An 18,802-nucleotide genomic window follows, 5' to 3' on the forward strand; every position below is an offset into this window, starting at 1 on the left:
GCTAAAGCCAACCAGCGTGTACACGCGACTTGGGCTTAACGAACCTGCGTGTATGAACTTTCTCTTCTTCTTATAGTCTGATCATCAATTCCTTGCTGCTGACCTTCTATACTATGATTTGTCATCAGTGAGGTTTGCCATCAAGGACAACACTTATCTCATAATGCCAACAATCTCCCCCTTTGGACTTGATGGCAAAGCTAATTTGTCACACTTAGAACTATCATCTGATTCCTTTGAGCTGTCCTCCATCAGTCACATCTGATATCTCTTCTGAAGATTCATCCAGTTATACATAAGTGAGATATTCATGGCAAAGCTAACTTGTCACACTTAGAACTATCATCTGATTCCTTTGAGCTGTCCTCCATCAGTCACATCTGATATCTCTTCTGAAGATTCATCCAGTTATACATAAGTGAGATATTCTTCTATGAGAGGGTTGCCATCAAGTACAAGACATGCATCATAATGCCAACAATCTCCCCCTTTGGACTTGATGGCAACAACACCAAATCACTCTCCCCCTTTGACATCAAGGGCAAAGGGTGGACCAAGATATTCTCTTCCTTTGCTGAATCATTCCACTGTCCATACTCCCCCTGAGTACCTGCTGAAATCTCTGAATAGTCTCCCCCTTTGTATATGCCAAGGTGTACCAATCTGTCCATGCTCCCCCTGAGTACATGCTGAATCTCTGTACCGCTGAAGTGTGTTGTACATGCTCTTCCTGACTGTAGGCAATATCTGCAAAAGATGTTCTTCAAGAAGAACATGACTCTATACATCATAAAAGACCTTCCTATCACCAAGGACTCATACATACATCCATCACCCAACCAAGTGGGGATCATCCACCCAACCAAGTGGGGATACATCAAAAATTTACATATGACAACCAAGTTCATTACATATTCATCCCAGGCATAGTGGGGAAACCAAAATAGGCCGTTACATGACCTTGACACCATGAAAGAGATACCACAAAAGAGATATATGACGTAGAGACGAAATATCTAGAGTAAGACTTATGAATGTCACCAATAACTGATATTGGCAGTCATCTGTCAATCACCATTCAGATCAGCGACCAAGAGATCCTTCTGTTCTCCTTTCGCCTTTGTTCCACCTGAAACCAACAACGTATGTGAACTAGACCCAAAAGCTTCTAATATAATGCCAACAATGCATCATTGGAAGATTATCTGCTCCCCCTGAACCTGTGCCAGATGGATTATGTCAGACCCATACCAGACTTTCTGCAATCAACATCTGTCCCTGCTGATTTCCTTCAGATCTCCATATACACGTCTGTATACACATAAACAAGCGTATATACGCAGATATCCCTTACGTAACACGCATACATCATATACGCGACTAGCTCTTTGTAAAACGGCGTATGCACGCGGATATCCTTTAAACAACACGCGTACACAAATTTCCATATCTGCAACCTGTAAATGTCCTGTAGAGAATAGGTCATCAACCTATAACAAGGTATGTCTGCATCAATTCATCCTTTGAACAGAATTCAGAGTCATTCACATTGTATCATGTGTGAAACCACCATAGCTATTTCATCAAGCTCTCCATGATCCAAGTATCACTACTTGGGAACATCTGCATCAATTAACATATGTAAGTATAGATACAAACTCATCATTATGTCTCCAACAAGGTGACTTTGAGGAGTCATCCATGTATCAGCACTATGTATCTTGAGCTCAAGCTCAAAAACTTCTTGATATCATCAACAGCAACAATCCTTATCCACAAGAGTGCCTGCATCATAACTGTATGATCTTTATGCATATGACAACAGCAGTATATGAGTGACTCATCATCAAGTGAGGAAGATGTGTATTCAAGCTTTGTACTTCTCCTTGTCCTTATGAAGATCACCATGTAAGCACCATATATGCATCATCAAAGAATCAACCATAAATCTGATCTGAACATCTTCTATGTAACTTCAAGAATGAGACTTTATCATAGACAACTCACAACCACATCATAGCAAGAGATATATCATTTAGCCATATAAGAATCATCACCAAGGATTATAAACTATAATGCCAACAATGAATTACTAAAGGCATATGCTCCCCTTCAACCAGTGCCATCTGTTAGATCTGATCACGCATATATCAGCAATAAGCATCAAAACATCATCATCCTCAAGTTAGGATCAAAAACACTTCTAGACATCATACAAGTAACAAAACATTTCCACACATCCTCAGCAGACTGTAACCAATAGAGCAAATAACAGACTGAATCATATCATATCCTTTTTCTGATCCTGTCCCCACTGCTTTTCCTCAGACTGACATATACGCGACTTTGCAGTGTCTAACTCGCGTATATACGCGGCTATACTTCATGAAACTTGCGTATGAGAATTAGAACACTGAAGTTTTACACCTTCAGCTCCCCTTGAGTCTGATATGTCTGTGCTGTGCTGTGTCTCAGTACATTGTGCTGACTGTACTTCCTTCTTCCTCCATATCTTCAAGTGTGATGAGGTTTTCTCCTTTTGGTGTGATGTCCATCCTTTGTTCCTGCATTACTTTGCTATATGTCCAGGCTTGTTACATGTATAACATCTTACATGTTTCATATTCCTCCTGTAGCAATCAGCAACTTTGTGACCATACGTATTGCAAGCAAAGCAATATCCATTAAAGTACCTTGATTGAGATGACCTGTCCGCATAATAGTCTTGAACTCTTCTTCTTCTACATCTAGCTGCAACATGTCCAAGATTATGACATACATAACATTCAACATTATTCATAGGAGGAGTAAAAGATTTTCTTTGAAAACTTTCTTTCCTTGGTTGATGATGAGATTGACCTTTCATCTCCTTGTTGATCATTTTGGATTTCTCTTTAGAGTTCCTTGCCTCACCTTGTGAACTAGATTCACCTTCAACAAATTCATGGAAACCAAGACCAGTCTTGATAGCAGGAGACCTTTGACTATTACGAATATCATCCAAGGCTTTAGTACTATCTTGAAATCTCAAAAGTTTATCCTTTTCTTCTAATTTACCTTTCAAGATATTTACCTCAACTTGAAGTTGTTCCTCCTTTTCTAGACATTGTTTCTTCATGTCTTCTCTATCTTTCCTTCCTTCTTCCAACTGATGCCTTAGTTTGAGAATCTCCTTTTCTTGTTCTTGATTCAGATCCTGCTGCATTTGACGAACTCGGAAGGCACATTCTAGTTGAGATTTTAAGCTGGTGACTTCATTTTCTTGTTTTGCAATAGCTTGGAGTAGATCTGTATTCTGCTTCTTTGATTCTTCAAGATCTCCTTTTAGTGAGGGGATTGTAGCTTCAAGATTTTCATAGTAGCTGGATCTATCTTTGAGTTTCTTGATGGTTGAGCTTCTTTCGTTGACTTCTTTTCTTAATGATGTCACTTCATGCTGCAATTTTTGACATTGGTCTTCCTTGTCCTTGAGTAGCTTTCTTACCTTGTTTCCTTCTTCTAGTTGGGCCTTTAGTTTGGTAACTTCTTCTTTGAAAGCACATTCCCTTTTGTTCAATAGATCTTGTTGATCTTTAACTTTGTCTGCAAGCCTTCTAAATACTGCCTCTATTTGACACTTTTCTTGCTCACCCATAAAAGCATGTTCAATAGTTTCACTATCACTTCCATCACTTTCACAAGGAAATATAGCAGGAACATCAGAGGATAACACATTCATACCTGACAATGATTCTGAATCTGATTCTGAATCTGAAGAGCTTCTTATACCTAATCCCCAATCGACTCTCCCACTGTCATAGTCCTTCTGAGATGTCTTCTTCTTCTTATGACCTTTCTTCTTAAGCTTCTTTCCCATTGTTCCACGGATCTCCTTCAAGCGATCAAGCTTCTACCAAAGGACCTGCTCTGATACCAATTGTTGGAAATAATACTGAGAGGGGGGGGGTGAATCAGTATTATCAGATCAATCAAACTTTTCAATTTCATACTCAGAAACATATACGCTACTTCAATTAAGTGAACCCGCGTGTACACGCTACTGTGTCTAATGAAACTCGCGCATATCCAGAGATCTTATAATTCAGTTAGCTTAATCTTCAGTAAATGCATCAGATCATTATTAAGCATATTAACAGTAAACAGGTGCAGAATAACAGAACAGAACATCACACAAGAGCCACACACATGAACACAAAGATATAAGGTGGAAACCCAATGTGGGTGAAAACCACCTGCTGCAAGTCATCTCAATCTTCTTCTTAATAAGAAAATCCTTTTACAATATTTGTACTGGTGCAGTCTTATACCAGTACGGGAGCTACAACCCCCTTTGCTTTTGTACTAGCCGATCCATTTACTAGTACACAGGCTGCTACCTGCTACAATACTCCAAAGATCTCCCTTAGCTTTTGTACTAGCTTAGATACTAGTACGTAGGTGCTTGCCTACAATCTTCTCTCCTCCAGGTACCACGTTTCATCAATTTTCAGACTGGATACACTGAAGCACAACACATAATCTGTAAGGCCACTTTTCATCCAATTTTCATACTGGACCCATAACTATCATTGAAGCTCAAAACAATCATCAAACTCTGAATCACTGAAACCTTGTTAACAACAGTCACCAGAACACAGAGCAGACACAGAACTCTGTAATAACCATCAGATCCATCTGCAACTTCAAATATCAAGCTTTACAATGTATACGCTACTTCGATGAATCAAACCTGCGTGTATACGCGCTTTTGCCAAAGACAACCCGCGTACAGATCTAAAAATAATTTCTCATAACTTGCAGCTGTACCAGACATCAGTTAGACCCAGAACATAATATTGCGACAGTATGCAGATCTAGAAATACGCATAATCAACCATATCATAATAGTGCATTTCAAACCATTTGATCCCGATCTCTCCTTAGATCTAGTTCTCCATCAACCGGTGAGATCTCTCCTTAGCTCAGATCAAGCAATGCATCATCAACCCATAACCCTGCATACTGGATCTAATGCTTCATCAGATATTCAAGACATTTCAGATACACTTGCCTAATGATTTCCTTCCCTTTATATAGCCTTAGGCCTTGTTCAATACCAAGAGCCAAAACCATAGAAATCCAATACCATCAACTTCAAAACTAGGGATCGACACGCCCGTCGAGACACAATGGTCCGAAACCATAGGCACAACTTCCAAGGACTAACCGCCATGGACCAAAGGTACTTTTCCACATACACGCGCTTTTGATGAAGCCAACCAGCGTGTACACGCGACTTGGGCTTAACGAACCTGCGTGTATGAACTTTCTCTTCTTCTTATAGTCTGATCATCAATTCCTTGCTGCTGACCTTCTGTACTATGATTTGTCATCAGTGAGGTTTGCCATCAAGGACAACACTTATCTCATAATGCCAACACCATGCATTGTCTTCTGCTTAGACCAGGTATATGATTGCAGTTATTTGACTTTCTTGTATATATTTGTGTGTGTGTGTGTGTTTATGTACTTAATTTATATGTTTTGTTGATTTTTATATTGTTAGGTCATGTTAGATATGTTCATTTAATGTGCTTGTAGATAGATGTGTATGTCATAGTAGTTATTTGACATGATATGTATATTAATTTGAGGACATGTGTGGTGATGATGTTAATGTTTATGTTTTGTTAGATGTGATCACAATGATGATGCCTTGTTAGGTTATTAGATTTGTGTCCTATCTAATGACGTTTATGTGTTAGAGGTGTCTATAATTAAATGATGGTAGTGAATTTGAATATGTATCTTAGATGATGTTTATGATTGTTAGATGGTTATCATTGTGATGTTTATTTTTATGAGATAATATTTATTATAAATTATGTGTTGGAAAACTTATATCAAACTTTTATATATGAAATTTCATGCAAAAATACTTTAAAAAAACATGCAAAGATAATTTTATAAATTACAAAGTTTAGTATGGTTGAAACTATGATTTTAAAATTACGATAAATATTTTTCTATTTCTTAGATACTTCATTCATATTCATTCTAACTTAATTAGTAAAATATTTCAAGACTCATAAAGAAAAAATAATTAAAGGTAAAATAATTTAGTTAGTTATTAATAAAATGAAAATGTGTAACTCATTCAATTTTTAATATAAAATATTAATTATAATCAATTATTCAAAAATACAATTTAACCAATTCAATATTGGTTTATAAAATTCAATATATTGTCAAATATATAAAAACCTAAGTCATAGTTTTTTTTTTTTTTAATTAATTTAGATTTAATATAACTAAAAAAAATCTATTTTTATAAAATTTAATTTACTATTAAAGTTCTGATATTTTCAAGAAATTTAATAATATTTATAGCAATTCTTACCAATTTAAATTAGAAATTTCTCTCTAAAGACAACGATCAAGAAATTTTACATAAGGTTTGTGAAGTTGTAATATTTGGGGATTTTCTCTATTGGAAGTTCTCCCTTGAAGAGATAAGTGAACATTTTCCTAGTAATAAAGATATAACATTTTGTTCTTTATTTTCTATTGTACTAGTTTAAATTTAACTCTTTTTTTTTTTTCTGAATAAAGACTAAATCTATTTAAGTAAAATATAGTACAATCAAGAGAAACAAGAGACCGGCAGACCGGAAATGATGAAACCATCAACCTCGGTCCCGGAGGAAAGATTCAATCTCATAGCTACATCAAATAACTTGAGAGCAAAGACTGACAAACTAACTTTTACCCCACAGGGGCAGAAACTACAACACAATGTTTTTTCCCTTTCTTTTTGTTGACTTTTGTCCAGCCATCATGGGGAGAATGAGCTAAAATAACTTGAAGACTGGAATTCTCTATCTTCGGGATCTCCTTTTCTGATTCAGAGGAGGAAGTCTCATGGGCGCGTTTCTGGGAGATTGCTGTGACTTGGGTGTGCCCTTTAGTATCTGAGGGTGGATCCGTTGGTTGGGGCGCCTGGTCCGGTTCTGAATCGCTTTCCTCATCCTCCGAAGATGGGGAGCCAGAGCTCCCAGTTGGCGGCGGAGGACAGGGGGTCCAACGCTTGGGTTTGGATTTTGCTAAGTTGCCCTTTTTCGTTCTTGCGGACAGCGATGGGCAGGAGTTCTGCAGGTGCCCTGTTAGGTGACAATGGCGGCATCTGAAGGCGGTGTTTTCGTAATCTAGGATCTGGGTCCAAACAGTGTCATTGATCTTGAGATTGATTTGCTCTGGCAGTCCCTTGCTTAAATCCAGCTCCACACATATTCTAGCATATGTATAGAGACCTTGCTGTTCCCTACTGTAATCTCCCATTAGAAAGCTGCCCAATGTGTTGCCTATTTGCCTGTATACTCCTGTGTGCCACAGGTGAATTGGAAGATTTGGAAGTCTAATCCAGACAGGGGCTTTAGTGATGACTGCAGAAGCTGGGTCAAAGTCTGGGAACCATGGAGTTAAGAAGAGGCCTGCTGAACCCATGAACCAAGGGCCTTCTTCTAAGGCCTTTTCGTAGTGCTCGGGATTATCGAACAGCACTATAAAATATCCCTTTGCACAGAAATAAACCTTGCAACGGTGTGTCCAGTTGTCCTTGATCCAGTCATAAAGATCCTTTGAGCGAGGCCAGAGTCCATTGAATCTGCAGATGATGGCCCTTTCAGCGAATTTTTGGGTGTTGTCTGCAAGGCTAGGGGTGGAGATCTCAACAGAGGGAACCTCCTCCAATTTGTCAACCAAAAAAGGCTTGGGTTTGGGAGGTTCAGGGGATGAGGGAATCTCAGAGCGGACTGCAGCTTTGTAGGAGTATGGAGGAGCAGAAGAGGATTGACCTGCAGCTCCCCCTCTCAATCGAAAGGAAAGCACTAAAGAGCTATTGATTTTTATGCTGTAAAAAGAGAGAGGAAGAGGATCATCGAGCTGTTTACCTTGGAAAATAAGTCTCTGTAGGGCTGAGGGGATCCCAAGTCGGTGCTCCAGATTTGCTTTGAGGTTATGCACCAGATCTGTAGGGTTTACCCATTGCAGAATGGTCTTGCCAGAGATCTGTGCGATTTGAACCTGAAAGGGGGCAGGGGAATTTTCGCAGCAAGGGTTCGGCTCCGGCTCCGATTCTATGCTCAATGCCTGCTTCTCAAGTGATGAGGGCTGCTCCGGCCTTCTGATCTTTCTGGGAACTGCCAAGGTTAAGCATGGATCTGCCGCTTTACCAATTAAATCGGCGTTTTCCTGCAAGGATTGAAGACGCTCTGAATCTGTGGATGCCCCTTGAAAACGGCGGCGGTCTTCACGGCATCTGTGCCATTGATCAACGCTGGTTCTGCATGCGAAGGGAAGTTTCCTCTGCATGATTCGATCAGCTGACCCCTTGAGTTCAGGGTCAGACAAATGGTGCCCAACTGGTAGTGTAAAAGAAAATGACAGATTCAACGATTTTAGACTGGACCGCCATTGCTGCGGCTGAGAAATAGAGGCCTCGTAAAAAACAAGAACGGCTGGAGCTAAATTTAACTCTTTTTAATAATACATATGAGTTAAATAATAGAAAAATCATACTATATTAGATTTAAGCTTTTGAAAAATAATATATTTGATTATTTCTTAACGAAGAACTCAAAAAATATTATTTTTTCCAAATACTTCTCACCCGGTAGTCATTAAAATTCACATTTTCACATTTCTCCTAGCTAATATTACATCATGTTCACAATGATAATGAATTTCTACTTTATATAATTTACTTATAAATACATAAAAATAGATATTTATTTTACATAATCTAAATAGTAAAGAAAAATGCATCACCAAGTCTATTTCAAAGTCAAACAAAAGCTTCTTAATCACCATCACATTATTTATCATTTAATTCTTAGCCATGAAATATTTATTAATTCAACTTTTATTTATAATTACCATTGAAAAGAAAAGTCAAAATTGTTCCATTATCCATGAAAAAATAAATAAAACCTCTCATGCATCCATGTAAGCCCATTCGTTTCTCTTATGGTCCATAAAAAGATGTAATCGACACTTTATACATGCATAAGGCCTCGTTTTAGTTTACATAATGTTGCAAAAACTGTAAATGAAATATAGTAAACATGAATTTACATTTCATGTAAAGAATTTAATCTTACATATTAATAAACATTTTTTTCATTTTTTAAGTCTTCATACAATTATCACTAAATGATTTATATTGATTTTGAACTAAACAATAAGAAAAAACATGTGAACTGATTAATAAACCATGAGTATCTAAATCAAGACTAAATCTTCAATGTTTTTTCTAAATTCAGTATTTTCTCATTTTTTTTATATTCTTCTCATTTTCCTATTTGAGAAGGATTGTGACCTTGAATCTTTATTATCATATATATTGTACACAACTGGAAATACTTAGGTTTAAGTGTAAAAATGTTTCCACTGTAAAAACATTTGTGAATCTTACCAATTATATAAAATTCCAACAAGACGAATAAAAACACAATATAATTAAAAAAATAAAGAAAAAAATATATACAACAATAGTATAAATGATGAAATAACACAAGTACATTTCAATCTCAATTATCATTAGCTTGACTATCTTCCTCACCTGGCATGATACATTGTTTTTCTCAAGAATATGTTTTGATCTAGGGTCATGTATTAATACGAACCACCAATCCCTATCCAACACATCTAGGTAAAATAACACCTGGTTGCAGTGTTTTAGGAAAACATAAGCCCCCCTAGCTTAATTCCACATCTTTATAGAGTTGATAGATATCAACCCACTATTGTGATCTTCCCTTACATTATTCTATTCAAAGGTGTCCCGCCACTTACACCTAAAAATAACACATTGGAATGAAGAGAAGTCTACTTGAATGATCTCTTGTATCTTTCCAATGTAACCTAATGTCCACTGCATTAGTTGGCTATCTTGACTAGATTTATCGAACTAAACTTCCATTCCACAATATTGTGTCATGCATCCATCATAGACATCCTCCTTGCACAAATGATGTCCATATGCCCACATATATGGGAATAAATGCACCTATAAAAAAGTGAAACAATCCCAATGACGTGTGCCTAATAACTTAAACATAATTAAAAATATAAAATTTATATAGATGTTACAATTCAAAGGTGCAACATGATGTTAAAATTGTACAAAAAGATATTATAATCACTGATTTGTTGCACCAAATCCCTATGTTTAGGCATCCTCTTTGGAACGTGGGTAATGAATAGATGCACCATTTTTCTTTATGAATTGATCAACAATCCAAATGTTAGGGAATGTCATTGGCATATTTTCTTTTAAATGATCAAGGTAAGGCACACTTTAACCATTCAACTATTTGAATTCTTTCCTATCATTGTCCCATTTCCTCCTCTTATATTCGTACAATGTGACCCACGGTTGTGTTGCTTCCATATTTTAAAGAATGAATTTGTTGATGGATTCAATTCCTAAATTCAGTGATGAAATCAACCCAACACACATACACACACATATATATGTATGAGATCAAAATATGCATAAATATGAAGTTTAGTGTGAATAGTTACTGTGTAGAAATTTAACAAATGATAAGCCACTTACTCTTTATCATGTGCCTCTTTCCATTCATTTCGAGAATCTCCCCTTATATTTTGTCTTCATCCCTTTTGTCGTCCCAAACCATAACACCTAGTGTGTTGTCTATTTTCTTGATGTACTCAATCGCATAATAGAAAGACTCATATGATATATACCCCTCTACCATATACCCCTCAGTATTTTCCTTTTGTTGAACAAAACCTTTTAATTTCTTCATTTACATCTTTAAGAAGAACATCCAATGATAAGAAACCACCCCAACTAATTCAACCTTGTTTACTAGGGGAATTACAATATGAACCAGCAAGTTAATGAAACTCTTCAGCAGTTCCTTCTCAAACATACAAACAATCTTAATTATCTCTTGATGCCACCATTGAATGTTAGTCATATGAATCTCCTTTGATGTGATCCAATGCAGAAATGTAGATAATTTAGATATGGCACATCGTAGGTATTAGGGGAAGTCATGGTGCACACACCCATGCACGAGAAGAGAATAATGACACTGCATAGTGAATAATAAGTTATACAAAAATTAATTATAAAAATCCTATTGCATACAAAAAAAATTATGTTTTTGACATACGTACTCTTTTAAGATTCAAATGGTCATGCGATTTCAACCCTAACAAATGGTCTTCCACAATGAAGTAGTGTCATAGTGAAGACCCATATAAAGAAGATACCCTCACACTGACTGTAACTCCCTTTGCAAAATAAATATCATATCTCTTTAAAATCCATAAGACATCACCTTCTTTGAAAAACCAAGAGGGAACACCCTCTCATCTAGTTTCTTGTGGCCAATTTTTCTTTTTAGTTTTTGATGAAATAATATCTCTAATAATAGACAATGTGTCACTTTATTTCTATGATTCGTGCCTCCATAAAGAAGATGAAACATTTTTAACTATATGCACAGGATCTAGTAAGTGGACAACCTTAATATGCTCCCAATATGGGAGCTCATAAAAGAAATTTTTCCTTTTCATCCCAATGGGAAATTTCTCAACATAGGTGTCGAAGAATTATTTTGAATCGAACATTTATGCAAACTCCTTCTCCTTATATCTCTCATATGATTTAAGCCATTCAACTGGTGTCATTATTGTAGAGCTTTGGGTTCTCTCTAGTTTACCATTGAAAGCAGATGTTTCTATTTTGTAAGGGTGTTCTTATGGGAGGAATACCGTAGAGTAGTCATACATTGGCTTTCGTCAATGTTCGAACCACCTAGCCTTCAGACAAGGTCCACAACATTTACATCCATGATACCCTTTTGTTACAAGACCTACAAAATTATTGTATACAAGTCAATATGTTAGCGACCATGAATATTAGAACAATTGTTACGAATTAAATTAATATGTAAAACAATATTGTTACATATATAAAAAAATCAATAAAAATGTAATTTACTAGATTAAACTCCTAAGCTTGGATAATCATGTATGGCGTAAGCACATATTCGATACAAGGTAAAGCTCCTCTCTGTTACGACGGGTCTGAATACATCATACACATGTATCCCTTCCCATAATTCATTTAGTTCATATACCAATGGTTGTAAGTAGACATCCATATTCTTCACTTGTCTTCTACTAGGGACTATGAGAGCCAAAACAAGATGTTCATTCTTCATGAACAAACATCGTGGGATATTCCTATTGATCACTACTACAGGCCAAACATAATAGTTGGTGTTTTGGAAGGAATATGGGTTGACACCATCCATGGATATGCTGAGTCACAGACTACGTACTTCATCCTTGAATTTTCCAGGCCATGTATCCTCTATATGCTTCATGGCTATTGAATCTGTTGGGATTCACATAACTCCTCACTCAATTCTTTGTGAGGCAAGCCATCCCTGAAACATAGTTAATTTTTTGCAATGAAAGAGTCTTTCAATCCTTGGGATTATAGGCATGTGCTTTGATATCTTATGAGGAGGACCATGTGATTTACCCATTTTTTTTAATTATTGTACCTGTAATGCCCACATGCCAGACATATATCTTTGTTTTCATATTCTCCTCTATATAAAATAAATCATTCAAACATGCATGAGATGGTATGTACTCAACACCCAAAATTTTTTATAGTTGGTTTGCCTCTTCACAGCTACCCAATAAGACATGATCACTCAGAAGAACCTTATCTTGGAATAATTTGCAGTTGGTGGGGAATATAATTGTAGAGTGTCAATATTTAACATTCGTAAAATCAACCATTTTTAATTTTGATTGTGTGACAATATTTCTCAAAATATAAGGGACTTGATTGGTCATGTAGGTGAATTACCTCAATATTACTGAGAAACATGCATTTTACATGCCAAAATTTCCTTTCAAGTTGTACAACAACATTGTTTTCCCCAGCTCAGTAGACTATGACTTGCCACCAGGTCCAAATATAGGGGTGGTGGAAGAAGGTTTCGGGCATTCGAATAATGTATTAGTGATATGAGCATCATCCCCTAGCTCATCATTCTGGAATGAATCTAAAAACATTTCCTCGATGGAAATCATATCTCATAAGTAATCATCCATACCAACCTCTATTTGGTTGTCTCCATTGTTAACTTGTGATGAAGAACTACTATTGTTGTAGTCATTCCTAATTGGAAAATCTGTACATAGTGGGAATTGAATAGGTGGTTGATTCAACCATTCTTTGTATGCTTCCTCTCCGAGTCTTGGTCTTAATGCATCCTTCTCTTTTAGTTGATGTTGCAGTGGGGTGCATTGGAAGATTGTAGGTGGGTCACTCGTGATCACTAGAATCCAATTTTCAAAAAATATTGTACATCATTAGTACAATATCAAAGATATTAGTAAGCATGCTAGTGCAATTGGTTTGTTGAAATTACATTATACCAAAACATTATTACCATTGTTGATCTAGGATTGTGGCCGGAAGATTCCATGTTCCAATTGGTAGGGTGAAGAAGTTGTTCATTTTCATCTACAAATTTCTTGCAATATGTTGCTCTGGATAAGAGCTTGCGATGTTTTTTAAATGGGCGAATATTTTTTGCATCTGAAATCAATTCTAAATCAAGATCTTACAAATTTGGATACACTTTTTATTCAAATTGTCGTGGATTAAAAAAAAAATCCAATTAGATAATCGAAATAAAATAATATCTCAACTTACTGGAGATGGAGAGGGAGAATGCCACGAAGGAATTTGATCAACAATATGGAACGAGTTCGAATTTGAAGAATTGGCCATTTGATATTATTGGTATTTTGTCTTTGCATTTGAGAAATGTGCATATCTAAAATGAATTTCGAGAACCATATAACCACAATCTAAATTTCAATATAGTTTTCAAACAATTTTTCAAGAATAACGAAATTTTAAATGGAAAATATATACTATGAGCTACTGTAATTCGTGTGGATGTCTCCTAAAGGATAAGTGCACTTATGAGAACAAATCACACCGATGTGTTTAAATCATAACAATGCTAGGTCGTTCAAATAATACTCACACCGTTTTTCAGTGTTCTAAAAAATATAAAATATGTTATTATATCGATGCTCTTGTACAAAAACACACTGATGCGTTTAAAAAAAAAATAACACTGCTAGACACCTATTTCGAGAATTTAGAAAATAAAAATGAATTCAACCATCTCGGTGCTCTTATATCAATTACATCACTGATACATTTAAATACAAATTGCACTGTTGCGTTAAAAAAATTAATCACATCATTCAAGATTTAGAAAATAAAAAGAAATAATTAGATCATTTCGGTGCGTTGAAAGAATTTGGTGCCTCAACAATGTTGTTTCGTTTTTCTTATAAACGTGTTGGTGCTCTTTACAAACGAATGCACCAATGTTACGAAAAGTGAAAAGAATGCATTTTTTTGCTTTTTATAAAATTGAAAAAGGAGCTGCAATTGATTTTTTAAAATATAATTTCACAAAGTCTTTTAAATAGTAAAATGTTATTCATGATTTCATTATTTTTCCCAAAATTTCAAGGGAGTGATTTGCAAGAAAGACATGCTAAGAGCATTGTGCAACAACAAAATATTTTGGAATAACATAACTATTCAGAAGATCAGAAGCTGAAAGATATGGGGATTCGATATAAACTCTTCATAGTAAATTTTTAAAATTTTGTTGTTTATTTTACTAATAAAAACGTTTTACAATTCTTGTTATGGTTTAATTAAAAGAGATTCCATTTGCAAGAGAGACATAATAGGAGCATTTTGGAAGAGAATTTTTTTTGGAACCGTAACAAGATTAGAATTTTAAGGATATGGTGGTTAAATTAAAACCCTAGATATCGAAAATTTTAAATTTTAATGTTAAATTATTTTACAATTTCTATTAGATTTATTCACAATTAAAAAAAAATTGTATAATAAAAAAATTTCTATTGATTTTACTAGTAATTTTTTTTTATGATTTTTGTTCATATTTCAATTTGTTTAAAAAAAATTAAAATAAAAAAATTCAATACTCACCTTAAAAGCTTGCTTCTTCTTGCTTAGGTGATTGTATAATTTCACCTTAAGGTTTAACTCCCTTTACTACTTCACAATTAAGGTTTTTCATTTTAGGCATTTTAGATTTAATGGGTTTGTGCACTTACTATCTATAGGGTGTTTGACATGTAAAGTAGGGGATCAATTATTGAATTAAATCCAAACCCTTCCACCCCTATATATTTAAAAAAAAATCAAATATATGTTCTGCGGTGCGCCCTACGTATTAACGCACTGGTGACACTGCGAGTTTTTTCTAGTATATTCAACATTTCTCCTGGTGTAATATAACACATTAACACACCTATGCGAAATAGCACTGTTAAGTCATTGCGGTGAATTTATTATCATAAATCACAATGTCATAATTTAAAATAATTAAAAAAAATAAATTTTCATTCACTGTGCCAAACAATTAAACACGTGTTGCATTTAATGGAATAAATGCACCCCTGCATGTATTCAAATAAACGCACCAATTACCAAATCACTTTTTCGCTGAAAAATATTTTATTTATGTATAAATATATTTAATGGCTTCTGTATTTAATAGTACATGTTGTATATTGACAAAAAATGTTTGAGAAGGTGTCAAAAAACAAAAATAATGATCGACATAACAATAGAACATCCAACAAAGAAGAGAAGGCAAGTTCTTTGTAAATTGTTTACCAAATTAATATATTTGAACTATATGTACGTTTAACTAAAATGTATTGGTTAGTGTGTGTCATGCAGAGCCACAAAATGAAGAAAATTGATAAGATTATTTCTAATCAAAGTGAAAAAGAGTGTAAAAGTCCGATAAAAAAATTGCAGAAGAATAAATCAGGTGAGTGAAAAAATACTATTCAATATGAGTTTTTTTTTTTTGAATTTTCATTAATAATATACTTAAGAATATTAGAGAACATGTTTCAAATAATCTATTAATTCATATATATTTATTTTTCTACAAAGAGAAATAACCAAAGAAAACATCAATATCATTCTTCCTAATCTTTCTAGTCTACTAATCTTTCTTCCTTCATTTGTTCTCTCTCAGTCTCCCTCTCTCATACCCCCATGTTACCCTGCGGCCTCCCCTCCCATGCCTTCGATTCATTTTTCTTCCCTCCACTTGAATTCTCCCCCTCATCTTGTTTAGTGTCTTTCATGTCTTCCTCTAAGTGGCCATAATGCTTAGAGACTGGGCACGTTCAATGAGGGGTGTTGGGGTTTCAACCTAATCAACAACTCCCAAGATCAAACCCAAGCTCAAGCCTCGATGGACCCCTCTAATGAGCACACCCCCTTGGTGGTCCAACATGATATTTTAGATATTAAGTAGGAGTTGGTCGACAAAAGGAAGGAAATGTTAGATTCTAAGGTCTTGACAAAAGTGAAGAATTGAGTTCCAGACCTGGGCACTTCAAGGACTTGTCACAACCAATATCTACACATAGTTGACCTATATTTTCATATAATTAAAAAAATGTTGGGAAAAAGTTTAATTTGATTACAATGAGCTCCTCCTTTGCATGGAGGAACTCGATTTTATTTACCAAATTATAAATGAAAGAATGCAGTGAATGGAGATAACTGCTTCTTGATAGCTGATTAATTATATGGTCTTAACACGGCATAAAGCCACTAGTTGTAAGCTTATCAATTTTCATAGTCTTCAATTTTTATGTCCTTTGTATTTATGTCTATCTAGTTTTCATGGATTTTAATTTGTGTTATTTGAAGCAGCCAAGCTTAAGCATTTATTAGTGTTTTCAATTTGTGGTTGTAGATTAGAGTTAGTCATGGTGGCATTTTGTAGTATGTATTGAATGTATTTGTTAGGGTAACATGAATTTTTGAATTTACAGAAAAAAATGATTATTATACCTGCCACCATATATAGTGATTATTTTGCTTTGAATTTGTATTAGTTTATCAAAATATTTATAATGTTTTATGTTTTTCTATCAATAAATTAAACATTTTATTATTTAAAAATTCATTTATTTGTTTTGTGATTGGTTTCCTTTTCAACTCATCTTTTTTGTGTTTTGTAACTATAATTACTAAAAAATCACTTTTTCATTTTAATTTTATGTTTTTTTTGAATATTTTTTCCCTATTCCCAATGTAGCTATCTTCCTACAACTTTCTTTATTTTTTCTTTGCTTTCCATTTTTCTTATTTAAATTTTTTCTTTTTTTCCCTTTTTTTTTTTGGTTATTTTCTATTTAAGTTTTATTACTTTTTAATCTTTAATTTTTTGGGTAATTTTCCTTTTTTACGATTTAAATTTTAACTTTTTCCTTTCTTCTTTTTCTTCTTATTATTTTTTTTTTTTCCTTTTTTTTAATCTTTTATTTCTATCCTTTATTTAAATTTTATCTTTTTATTTGCCTTTAAATTTTGATTTTTTTTTTTTTTTTTTAATTTTCAGGTTTTTCGCTATTTACCATTTATATAATTGTAATACGTTTATAAGGGAAACATAGCTTATATAAAATTGTTTAACTCGAGCACTTTGATATTTATTTATAATCAAAACATGACCTAAATATTTATTATAGTTTCCATTTGCTTTCACTGCTTATTAGCTTTCTTTTGACCAAAAATTTATGTCACTTATCCATAGTTTAACATTATGAATTTAATTTTTGTTATTTACTATTACTATTTAAATTTATTCATTTGTAAGGTGATTGGTTGAGGTCTTATTATGAGCTATTTAGTAACTTCTATATCTATTAATTACAATTTTATTATTTTTAGTTTTATTTCATTTTTATTTAACTTGTTTTTTTTCCCCTTTTTCTATTATTTCCATTTCCTTGATTTTTATTTTTTCTCTAATTTTTCAATTTAAGATGACTTACTATTATATAGAAAAACATATTTTTATGATCTTAATTATACAAAATTATATATATATATAAACAATGTTAGTTAATCATATTTCTTAATTTTTGAGGTGACTTTCAACAATACAATATTGTATTAGTGGTTTTATTTTTGTGATGAAATCTTTATCTTTATTGTTTTTTTTATTATTTTAATTAAGCTTTATTTAAGCTACGCTACAGGTATTAGCTACTATGTAGCCCTTGTTTATAATCAAAACATGACTTCAAGATATAAAATATCAAAATAGTTAATTATGATAATGATGTAAAATGGATAACTTTATTATTATAGGATTAAAAAACATATTTTAAAAAATAAATAAATTATTATTATAAATTCTAATATGAAAATTATAAATCTCATCTCAATACTAAATTGAATTTGGATAGGAATTGTTTTGTGTGATTTTTGGAGTTTCTGGTTGGGAATTTGGTGAAAAAAATTGTGGCTAAATCAAGATTTGTCTTGTTTAAACTGGTTTTTGTCCTACATATATGGATTCAACACCCTCATAAACTCATTGAACACCCTTAAAAATCCCCAGGCACTTGGATTATGTAGAGTTTACCTGTAAAACATGTTATTTCAATAAATCCATGCAGGATTCTAAAGAAATAAATTGTAGTGTCTTAGTATTGGCTGTGTAAAGTCCTTTTTAGCTTTTTTTGGGAGGTTTCTTTTGGTTGGTCCTTTTATGAGTTGATATGGAAATAAGTAATTTTATTTTTATATGAAAAATATCTTTTGTTTTTTTTCAACTGGAAAAAGGATTTAGATAAAATAAGATAAGATCATTATATTTAT

Source organism: Pinus tabuliformis, chromosome Q (assembly GCF_031772625.1).
Source record: "Pinus tabuliformis cultivar Carrire ecotype Pingquan chromosome Q, CPIR1, whole genome shotgun sequence".
NCBI classification, from domain to species: domain Eukaryota; kingdom Viridiplantae; phylum Streptophyta; class Pinopsida; order Pinales; family Pinaceae; genus Pinus; species Pinus tabuliformis.